This window comes from Triticum urartu, chromosome 3 (assembly GCF_003073215.2).
Source record: "Triticum urartu cultivar G1812 chromosome 3, Tu2.1, whole genome shotgun sequence".
Classification (NCBI taxonomy): domain Eukaryota; kingdom Viridiplantae; phylum Streptophyta; class Magnoliopsida; order Poales; family Poaceae; genus Triticum; species Triticum urartu.
Window position 1 is genome coordinate 744,351,494 of NC_053024.1, and position 8,301 is coordinate 744,359,794.

At 42.2% G+C, this 8,301-nt stretch overlaps 1 long non-coding RNA gene and 1 pseudogene across 1 annotated transcript; one reads left to right on the plus strand and one right to left on the minus strand.

Moving 5' to 3' along the window:
* Window positions 1–3,388: 3,388 nt before the first annotated feature.
* Window positions 3,389–4,597, plus strand: LOC125549596 (annotated as a pseudogene).
* Window positions 4,598–4,897: 300 nt separating this feature from the next.
* LOC125549597 lies at window positions 4,898–5,904 on the minus strand. The gene is made up of 2 exons (XR_007301402.1): window positions 5,451–5,904; window positions 4,898–5,352 (listed from the first exon to the last, which is right to left on the minus strand). It is a non-coding gene; the product is annotated as an uncharacterized LOC125549597 (long non-coding RNA).
* Between the last annotated feature and the right edge of the window lie 2,397 nt (window positions 5,905–8,301).

Sequence of the window (8,301 nt, forward strand, 5' to 3'; positions counted from 1 at the left end):
TGTTTAAATTTTTTCTTCAAAACTATAATCTTTGTTTTGAGTGACACCATTAGTTCAAAGCCAAAATCCGTCTCACCACTTTTATACGCCTTTGGAAATTGTGATAGGATTAGTGCAAATACTTTTGCCTCTCTTGAATCTTGATAGCTCTGTTAAATCACCACATTAGTTCTAATGATGACCAGCAACATATTACTGCAGAAATTACTCACGTTACTGAACAATCTTGCATTACCACACCCGTGAAGCATCACTCTGATAGTACCTTGCATCCTTATAGTTGATCAACAAACGCAGCTGCTATGAAAGAACTGTATCATCGAATTTGTGTAGTCGGTGCATGATATTGCTATGCTTAGGTAGTTGGTGGTTTCTACTCGCTAATACTCTGCCCATTGCAAGTAGAAAATAATAAAACATGCATTTGAGGTCTTAATGTTTGTGATTCCGAACCTTCATATTTTTCTATAATTATATTACCTTTTAGATTTAGAGATTGCTCCCCCTTCATATTTTCTCATTATAGTCGCATTCTACAAATTCACGCCGCAACGTGCGGGGTGTCATCTAGTTAATAACAATGCATGAGAGAGAGAAAGAGAGAGAGAGAGAGAGAGAGAGAGAGAGAGAGAGGCGTCTATGCCAAAAGAGCTCCAATCTATTCCCATCGACGCCTCCCAACCTTCGCCAACTATGGGCGAGAGAGATCGGGAAGGTAGGGGATAAAAAGGGACGAGAACGGGAAGAGACTGGGAAGGGGAGAAGATCATGTATCTTTGACGTCAGTTGAATAAAAAGAAGTAAGCTAAATTAAAAAGATCAACAATTTTTTTCCTAAGGGAGATGGTTGTTCGGCTGGAGACTGGCTATTGTAAGAAAAGAAAAATTCTAACGTGGCATGTGTGAATGTGTGATGAGGTGGACAGCTTGCATGTTAAGATAAGTAGGTTACTGGGGATGAGTCTCTTAGGTATATAGGAGAAAAAGGCTGACGTGGCATGTGTGAATGTGTGATGAGGTGGACAGCTTGCATGTTAAGATAAATAGGTTAGTGGAGATGAGTCTCTTATGCATATAGGATACGACAACAATCACCGGTCTTTCTACCTTTTTTGCACATAGAAGTTCAATTCTACTTTTATCTTGTAAATTATCCAATCTTCATTTTAGGCAATGCATTTTAGAATCTGGAAATGCAAGACATCATTTCCAAGTAATTTTTTCTTTTGATTAATCCTACATCCTACATTTTTAAGAAGTTGATAGCCACTACCAACAATTCTTTCATCATGCACACTATCCACATCACCATCATGCCACATCAGTTTGCATGGTCCCGCATCAGCATCATTGCCACATAGGCTTTCACGGTCGTGCGTTCTGTTTCCCTGGCGTGAATGTGATATTGTGATTTAATTTCTCCTCCATACGCATCCCTTCATCTTCATCTTCTGTAACTGAGCTGTACATGGGCCATACTCATAAATAAATATCCATCCACAGTACTTCCTCCGTCACGGTTTAGAAGGCACAGTTAAATTTGCGTGCGTTTCCACAATAGACAAGGTTTAGGATGCATTGCATTTATTTCTAGTAGCTAATTAGTACTCTGATATACTACTCCCTCTGTCACGGTTTAGAATTTCCACAATAGATCATGAAGCCGCCGTGGTTGTCGATTTGGTCGATGGCGGAGGATGGGCGTCATGGACGTTGATAGCCAACTAGCACATGTACTTTTATCAGTGTGCTTCTTTCTTATGATATCTGAACTCAAGAATTCAGTGAGCATGAACAGCTACGATTTTCTTCAATGATTTTCTAATTAAGGTACCCCTCCTTGCTTTGATTCATTTAATCTTGCACAAGTAAACTGATCTTACCTGGTTTTTCTTACCAGGGTAATTACTTCGATATTTCAGCCCTTTATATTGTTCCGGAACTTGCTTTGGTTGCGATACCACCCATGGATTGCATTGCAGCTGACTGAACTACAGATGGTTGTTTTGTTCAAAGCTTTTTCTTCTTTTTTCAGTGCAAGAAGCAATAGGGGGAAGCTACACAGGATACAAACTTAGTCCCGAACTTTCCGCTACAATACATTCAACATCATTACAAAACTGTCTCTTAATGTATGCGAAAGTCTTTGATCTAATAAAATAGAAGGTAGAAAGAGTACTCAACATTTTCAAAAACTCCTCAGGATATATAAAGAGAAGCCTATCACAGCGAATCAGTTATGTGTAACAAATTTACATTTGCTTTCATGACTAGCCATGCTCAATAAACTTTGCAAAAACCTGTCTTATATAGACACTATTTGCACTTGCATTCACGTCACATTGTTCAACACTTAATTTTGATCTCCGAAGCCAGATGCAACATTCTAGGAGCGCACCCGTAGGATCTCTCTAACTATATATTCTTCTTTGCTGCGTGAAAAGCGTTGAATGATGCCCATCTTTAAATTATAATACTCGAGTACTGCGTTGCCTCTTTTCATCTTAAAAAAATATATCTACTATACAGAAAATATATTCAGTTTACATAATATGTCAACGTGCATAGGACTAAGAATTCCCGCAGCAACGCGCGGGATATAATTCTTTTGTATAATATGTCAAGTCCAAATGTAACCCAAACTCAACAGATTGTAAATGTTCTCCCTGAAAAACTTCAATTCTTTTGTCTGCTACTCTTCACCTTTTTTTATTTAATATATGGTATGCACACCCATGGATATTTGATTTTTTTTTGGAAAAGAGTACATTGCGAGCTTATAACAAATTGGACAGATTTACCTAGGAAGGGCTTGGCCGGGTGGATCAGTACGAGTCCATACTCCAGCTAGTCAGGCCATGACAAATTCTATAATAGTAAGTCATAATGTTATATCAGGATGTTTATCTCCTTGAATAATGGACTAGCAACCCTTGAGAAAACACACACTAGGATCTGGCGATAAATTCCAAGCTTCTTGTAAAGGTCGACACTTGCAGAGATAAGAGATGCAACCACAGCTGCTAGCTAGCTGTAAGGAAGTCCGCCCAATCCCATGCATTGTTCAGGCCTACTTCCTCCGTTCCTAAATATAAGTCTTTGTATAGATTTCACTGTAAACTACATACGAATGTATATAGATACATTTTAAGTATAGATTCATTCATTTTGTTCCATATGTAGTTCAGCTTGTGGAATCTCTACAAAGACATATTTAGAAACAGAGGGAGTAGCTGTGTATTAAATTATGGATGTATCATCCTCGATCCTCCGTCAGTTGGTTTGTTTCCACATGTTATCCTGATGCATATATATGAATGCCACAAGTTACAAATTAAGCTATAACATCGTGAGGCGCTATAGCACCAAACCAACAAGGGAAACAACAATGGAAATAAGCCTGGTGCTCATCGTTCTTGTGTTGTGCTCCAGTGCTGCTACCCTAGTTAATTGTAGTAGCGCAGGATTCCACATGAAGCTCAACCATGTTGATGGCAAGGCGAGCTACACTGCCGCCGAGCGCGTGCAGCGCGCCATGGCCAGCAGCCGGCAGCGCCTGGCATCCTTTGTCGACGTAACCGCCCCGGTTCACTGGAACACCAGCCAGTACATCGCGGAGTACCACCGCAGCGCGCCGAGGCACTCATCGACACCGGCAGTGACCTCATCTGGACGCAGTGCTCCACCTGCAGCCAATGCGTCAAGCAGGGCCTACCCCTCTATAACGCATCCAAGTCGGACACCTTCCATGTCGTGTCATGCAACGACACCTTGTGCCTGGCCAACCAGGAGAACTCGTGCCGCCGAGACGGCAGCTGCTATTTCGGGGCCTTCTACGGCGACGGCGACGCCAGAGGGACCATCGACACCGAGGTCTTCGCCTTTCAAAACGGCTCGGCAAGGCTAATGTTCGGCTGCGTGGACTGGCTGTTCATCCGTCCGGGGTCCCCTGTCGCTCGTCTCTCTAGTGGGCGCCAGCAAGTTCTCTCACTGCCACACCCCCTACCTCCGCAACAACGCTACCGGTGCCAGCAGTCACCTTTTTGTTGGCGCCTCTGCGAGCCTTAGCAGTGACAGCCCTGTGATGTCCATGTCTTTCGTGCAAGGCCCTAAAGAGTACTCATTCTACTACGTTCCACTTATCGGGATAAGTGTGGGACAAACAAGGCTGCCCATCCCACCGACGGTGTTTGCTCTAAAACCAGACGGCACCGGCGGCGGTGTCATCGTCGACTCCGGCACCCCCACTACGGGTCTGGCCGACGGGGCGTACGGGCCCCTGCACGAGGAGCTCCGGAGGCAGCTGAACGGGAGCCTCGTGCTGCCACCCGCTGACAACGAGATGGACCTGTGTGTGGCGGCGACGCAGGAAAAGACAGTGCCGTCCATGGTGCTCCACTTCAGTGGCGGAGCGGACATGGTCCTGCCGCCGGAAAACTACTGGGTGCCGTTGGACAATTCCACGTCATGCATGGTCATGGAGACATCCGACGACATGAGCATCATCGGCAACTTCCAGTTGCAAAACATCCATCTTCTCTACGACCTTGCCAAGGATGAGCTCTCTTTCCAAACAGCCGACTGCAGCAAACTCTAATCACCCACGTTTAGTGTCACTGGGATAAATTTATTTCAACGCATGCATATGTGGTACTTCCATTGATATTGATGCTTCGAAGTTCAAATGAGTGTGATTTAGCATTTAGAAGTCAAACGATTTATATTTATGGGAGCGTTTGGGTCACAGTCGACCCACCTAGCTAGCCTTAGGAAGAGGAGTTATATTTTACAAAACTACAAAATACTGAGAAGAAAAGCAAAAACGAGATTACAAAACTTAAAATTACATTTATGAACCAAAACTGAAGGAAAAAGAACCAGCAATGTACAAACTACATGAATGGAGGACCCCTTCAGTGCTAAATGCTAATTGGTTTCCTTGGCAGGGATTGCAAGTTAAGCTATACAAGTAGTATCAAGTATACATCCCAATCCTGATCACACACGCTGACATATTGTCTCTTCTCTTATTTAGTAATGCCAACTGCTGCAACTAGCTAGCCTTGACCAAACATACATGCATCAACAGAAGCTAGCTAGCACACCTCACCGCCAAATGGCCACTTGCTAGTTAATGAAACTATTTTTAAATACATAGGCTTGACTTTATTTTCCAAACTAATAGGCTTGGGTTTGTTTTTCAACAACCATACAAAAGAGACCTAAACAGACATGCAAACAACCATGGCCTCGCTGTAGAACCTGAATCTCACCACCAAAGTAGCCCTCCATGGCACCATCTCCTCCATCTCCCCAGTATTCAACTTGAACTACATGAGCAAATCCTGCACCCTAACCACCAGAAAACAAGCCCACCTTCCATTACAACAACACTTATACGCCACATATATGTTGCTCAACGAATTGCGCAACGGAAAAGGCGAACAGACCTGGTACAGGAGGGTGAAGCGGGAGTGAGAGTGGTCTACTCGACGACATCAGGCGGCCACTCGGATGAGGAGGAGCTTCAGGAAGGGGCCAATACATGGCGTAGGAGGTTAAGGGGAGAGAACAAATGAAGACCGCCGCGGTCCTGAGGAGTGGCGTCGAGCACCTATTGGATGGGGCGACGAGGTCCGGCAAGATCTGGCAGCGTCGTGGCCAGGGCCTGCCAGATCTGCGGGCCACGAAGACAAAGATCGAAAGGACACTTTCGCGTTGGGAGGAAGATCACATGTGATGTTGCTAGACCAGGGAGACTGGGAGAGAGACGAGGGTGGAAGTGCGCAGCCGGATCGACGGGCGACGGCGGGGTTGGCGCGTGGTGGCGGGGGGATGGGAGAAGATAAGATGCGGCGTGGGAGGTTCAAGAGGGAAAAGGGATGAGAGATGGGAGGACGTGGGCACGTGCGGATAGAACATGGGCCGTACAATGAAATTTGGAAAGTGACAAGAGGGAAATAAAGGCAGGAGTATAGCCGAAGTAGTTATTTTTAGATTTCCCATACAAATTAATTCCATGATCGAAATTCCCTGCCCGATCTTTGTACGATTGACTTTTTTTAAAATCTACATTACACATGAAACATTGTATGTAAATTCTACATGGTTTGGTGTATGTATATAATAGCTCTCTTCCATAATAGGTTGCTATGCATAGATAAATTTATAGTTCAATGTACCCTGCAAAAAAATTATAGTTCGATGTGTGTGCTATAGAACATTTCAATATCCAAAATGGCGCGCATTTATGAACATATGCAATAGTTCCCTATTAACCAAGTAAATCAGAGCTCGAATGATAGCAATCGTGTTAAATTCTAACAAGAGTGGAACGAAAAATTAATAAATTTACCGATTGGTTGTCATGTCGATGTATACTATTAATATGCATGAAAATTAAATCAAATTCAAGTTCTAGCAAACTGTTAAAAATATAAATCAGCAATGGGTTAGGGGTACGTGAAATAACACAATGAGTCATATCATTGAAAACCAAATTATGACCAATGATTCTTTGACTATTCATGAAGTAGTTTGCAACGGGGTATTGCAATTCAAACTCATTAGAATTTTGGCATTTTGGTGTATACGTCCTTATGATCATCTTGAACAAAGAAGTTACGAACATGAAAGTCATTTGTCTTATTGACATGAATGAAATTGTTTCTAGGATCATAACCATGGTAGTTTACAAAATCTACAACCGGATTAATAAATTACAGATATAGATACAAAACTTCTCATTGAAACAGGCAAGGAAACAACTAAAAGCATGAAGTTCATACATATTTTTGTACGTAAAATTAGCTTAGGCATGAAGAGATAGCCTATGAGTACACACTCCAAAATACTAGCTATTGGTCAACACTTATAGAGAAATATATCATCTTGAAATGATTTAACAAAAAGAAAGAGGAACACATTTTGTAATAAAATTTAGATGGCATTATAAGCCTTTAAGTGTTTAATTTAGATTTCTCGCAAGCTTCATGAGTCACTAGTCACTACTCGGAGGCGGTAACAATGCACTCCACCTTGGAAAGACACATATGCCACGTGGTGATGACCCAACCTAGACCCGACATTGCATATACAACACTATATTAACAGCCTTTTCCATCTATACTCCAACCGGTCATGTCCTCGAAGAAGACAAGGATTGTGTTGCGGACAACAACTTCCTCTCAACTCTCAACGGGCTCTTTCCTCATGATACTTTGCAAGTGAACATTTTCTCAAACATGTTCTTTTAAAACCATCCTATTTATATTGTTTTGGACCATTTTAACCATCCTATGAAGGAAAAATAATAAAATGTACTTAGAATATTAGTGTTAGATCCTAATTCTTGTAAAAAAATTATACTACTTATTTGGAATATAACATCGGTCATTCGACATGTTTATTGACGCTATCCGTTGAAACATATCACCGAGAGTGAAAGTTAACCATCGGTTATTGCTATCCCCCGTCGGTTATTTTCTCAAATAATTGAGTCACATATGTATCGTCGGCCATTTCCACTCATAGGCGAGTGTTTTGGTTTTCACCATGGGCTATTAAATTTCACCGTCGGCCATTACATGTAATTCCCGAGGGTGTAGCAAAAACCGTCGGATATTAAAATGAACCGTTGGGCATTAAATTGGATACCCGAGAGTTGGATTTTCACCGTCGGCCATTACACGTAATTCTCGAGGGTGTAGCAAAAACCGTCGGGCATTATAATGAACCGTTAGGCACTAAATTGGATAATCGAGAGTTGGATTTTCACCGTCGGGAAATCTAGTCTACCGTCGGCTATTGGTAGTAATACTTGTTAGTTCACAGTAACTGTCAGCCATTGAAACTACCGTCGGCCATTACTCTAATAACCGACGGCCCGCCGGCTATTATATTTCACCATCGGAAATTTGGTGATTTCTAGTAGTGATTAGATTAATAAATGGATTATGAACAATCGGATAATTAGCCTGCTAATGGTGAATTTGCCTGCTAATTGGGTTTTGCTATTACAAACAGTTGTTGAAAAAATACTGCGGGAGATGACCTCAGGCAACGCACAAAGTTTTTAGGAATAAACCGTGTTGGATCAATGAACAATCACACACGACTTTCTCTTGAAAACTGTTTGCGTTAGGCCACCTCGCGCAAAAATTTGCCACATAAAAACTGTGTGTGATAGACAGCCTTTGCCACACAGTTTCTTCTACGGACCGTGTATGATACATTCAATAACACAAACAATTTAACAGGAAAAAATGTGTGTGATTACCTGTGAACGGAAACATTTTCCAT